Here is a 3,906-nt window from a genome sequence, read left to right as displayed (position 1 = left end):
GTCGATTATACGAAGGGAAGGTATTAGCACCCCTACGCATCCATAGTACTCTACGGGATCCACTCTTGTTGTTCTTGTCTAAAGGGTGTGTGTTTATCTAATGTACTATTTACTAAAAGAGGGGTCAAAGAAAATGACTCGCACGGATATCGCATCTACTGCATACTTATCTCATCTGAATATGAGAATCAGAGTCTTCGTAGCTCGGCTACCTATGGGCTAAAGAGAAGTGTGCTCGCTAAGAAATCGCATCTTATGCCTACGTATCTCATCTGGAATGAGAATCAGAGCAAACCGTAGTTCAGCTAACTACGGGAACAAAGGTCTCGATTACAACTAGGGCAAGAGAAAGGGAAAGGTCTCGATCGCAACGAGGGCGAGAGAAAAGAATCGCAACGAGGGAAAAAACAAGCAAGGATTAGTTGTTAGTTATCAATCAGAAAAGAAAGAAAAGAACTCGGCAAGACATCGCATCTTGTGCCTACGTATCTCATCTGGAATGAGAATTAGAGTTGTCGTAGTTCGACTAACTAGGGGTTGCCATCTGAACATGGACTTACAAAGGAGGACACCAGTTGTGTCAAAGGAGAGTGGGCAATGTGTTCACGTCCTAGTAGCAGGTGTCGCAACTCTCTGAATCGAGTCTTAGGCAGTTACCTCTTTGCAATAGGACGACCTGACATGCCACAAGATCGGAGACGCACAGAATGGTCTAACAATGGGGAAGCTCTGCCCTAGAGTTGTCATGCAATGTGGACCTAGGTGGTTAGGATTTACAAATGGGAACATCTACCTAATGTTAGCATGCAAAGAATAAGGGAATTCTACCTATGTTATCATACAAAGAGAGAGGGAATTCTACCTATGTTATCATACAAAAGAATAAGGGAATTCTACCTATGTTATCATACCAAAGGGTTCTACCTAATGGGTGCTACCTAAACGGAACAAGAATCGACGAATGGAGCAAGCAGATAAACCAGGGGTAAGCGTAGATGGCGATGCATGAAGCAATCAACTTACAGGTGGTAGATGGTGATGCCTGAAGCAATCGACTTACAAGAGAATGGATGAATGTGTGCTGGTTCTGTTAAGTTTTGAAAATGATTACTCGACGTTGATCGAGGTTTTGATCTTGTTTTGAAAAGGTTATCGGATGTTCATTTTAGTTCTTATATTAAAGAATGAAAGAATAAACATTATACACTTCATGGGAGAGGGGTACATTTGTTATGAATGGGGGTTGTTCATGGCAATCAAACAATAGTAATATGTGCCTCATACAACATACACGCAGGCCACAGATATTAATCAGATATATAAACAAGTATATGATCAAATCAAATAATCAAAGAATGAAATAATGAGCATTAGATAATGCATGAGAAGTATAAACCTGTTAAGCAATCAAACAATAGAAACATGGATGAAAGAAACAAGTAAAAAAAAATATCAGATGAATTGGACAGGTGAAACTATGCACACAAAGGATCAATGAATAATTTAATCGGGAAATGATGCAAGGATCGAATAAAATCAAGATGAAAACCTCTAATACATGGCATATGAGATGAACAAGGAAGGATCAAAAGATCTCTTCAATTGCCCTAAGCAATCCCTTAGTCAAACATCAATCATGGAAAAGTCAACTGAAAAGTCAAGTCAACTTAAAAATTATGGAATAAATAGTAAATTAATCAAGAAAATTATGAAAAATTAAACTAAGTTAGGTGGGGTCAGTACATCATCATCCCCCAAAAATATTTCAAAAATAATGCAAATTGGTTATTGAATTAATTGAATCAAAACAAAGGTCAAACCAAAAGTCAAACAACAAGACTAGGTTATAAATAACTCAAGAATAAATAGTAAATTAATCACAAAAATTATGAAAAATTAAAATAACTAAGGTGGGGTCAGGACATCATGATCTCCCAAAAAGATTTCAAAAATAATGAAAATTGGTAATTGAACTAATTGAATCAAAACAAAGGTCAAACCAAAAGTCAAACAACAAGACTAGGTTAGAAATAAATCCAAAATAAATTGAAAAATGGGAAATAAAATTCCAATAAAAGGTCAGGTTGACCATGAGACATTGGTCAACCCTCATCCCAAAAATCAGAAATTAAAAATAATTCTATGTCATGAAAATAAAATAAATGAAAAAATGTGTGTTAAAATGGACTATTTGAAACAAATAATTAATATAAAATATTAACATTAAATAAAATATGAAAATAAAAGTTAAATAAATTAAATAAAACATTAAAGAATGTAAAAAATATTTTTTGGTATTTTTATAAATGAATAAAATATTTTTATTAATTAAAATGAAAACAGAAATTAAATAAGAATTAAAAAGAAAAAAGAAAAAAGAAATGAATGAATTAGTGTGTTAGTGGGCCAAGCGCAGGGGGTGGAAACAGCATATGGGGCGCTAAGCCCAGGTCCAGCGGAATAAAAAAAACGTGACACAAAATAAATGTACCATTCATTAAAATCATGTAGACATGTCCACGACCGGTCAACCTTGTTTTTAAGTTATATAAGACAAACCAGTAAATCAGCGGCCAGGATCGAACGATGTATGCGTGATCTAACGGCTAAAGGCGTGACACACATTTCCTCTTCATGCAACGTAAAACCCAACAACGTACAACAAGAAAATGCGAAAGCCATGCAACTATTTCCTCCATCTTTCAACCAACATTGCTCTCAACTTAGTGCATCAAATGGCATGGTGTAAAAAGCAAAACTCAAGTACGAAATGAGAGAAACATCATGGTATTTTATTTTATGCAAAATAGTGACTTTAGCATGAAGAAAAATGAACAGCAAGGTAGGCATATGAACACGGATATGAGTGAAAAATAACAGCATGAGTTCCAGCTCAAAACAAAGCCTCATGGTGAGGGTTTCATGGACAAGTAGTACACGATGTTAACATGGAAAAACAACATGATAAGAGAATGGCCATAGCATGAAAACAATAGTAAGCATAAGCATGGCAAGCATGAAAAACAATAATGAGCAAGCAAAATATTCATGGCCATGGAAGGTTGGGATAAGGAGGTTACCTATTGGAAAAGGTCCACTGCCCCTTGAAGATGGAGGAGTGGAAGAAGATATGAAGTAATGCTTCAATGCCTTAGCTTGAGAAATGGAAATGGGATGACACTTGATCTTTTGCTCCTTGCTTACTTTGAAAATACAACAGCCACCACTCTTAACTCAAAAATGGTATTAGCCTCCCTTCGGATTAGGGTTTATGATGTTTAAATATGTAGACTCAAGGTGTTCTTAATGGGCTTAAGTGTATGGTTTTGGTTCATGAGCAAAATGCTACAAAAGGTGAGGTGTGAAATGAAACTCTAAATATGGCAAAACTTAAGTGAGTGAACATAAAGCAAATGACCAAATGAGGTAAAAAAATGTGTTGGTTGGTTTTGTGGTCAAACTTGGTTTTCTTGTGCAGCACAAAAATAGTTCAACAGGGTGACTTTAAGACCTTGTATTTTGATGAGTATGTAACCAAATGGCAAAGCAATGCAAACAGTAGAAAGAGGGCGCGGAGGTTAACATCTTTCATGTTTAACACAAATTGAAATGATGAGTGGAAAGAGGTGAAAAATGGCCATAAAGTTCAGGTTCCATAGCTGCAAAATGGTTGGGCCAGTTTGGCCTAAATGTTGTCAAAAAATTCAGTCTATGATACCAACTTTAGATGAGTGTATCTTTTAAACCAATGATCCAAATGGGATGATTCCAAAAGGATGTGAAAGAGGACATATCAAGGTACAACTGTCATGAAGAAAGTATTTTCAAAAGATGCCTTGAAGTGGAAGAAAACTGGCCCATAAGTCTTGACAAATTTTGCAAATTTTGGACTTAGAAAATTTTCTA

The sequence above is a fragment of the Lathyrus oleraceus genome, chromosome 5, assembly GCF_024323335.1.
Source record: "Lathyrus oleraceus cultivar Zhongwan6 chromosome 5, CAAS_Psat_ZW6_1.0, whole genome shotgun sequence".
NCBI classification, from domain to species: domain Eukaryota; kingdom Viridiplantae; phylum Streptophyta; class Magnoliopsida; order Fabales; family Fabaceae; genus Lathyrus; species Lathyrus oleraceus.
Note: the sequence above shows the minus strand (reverse complement) of the source record.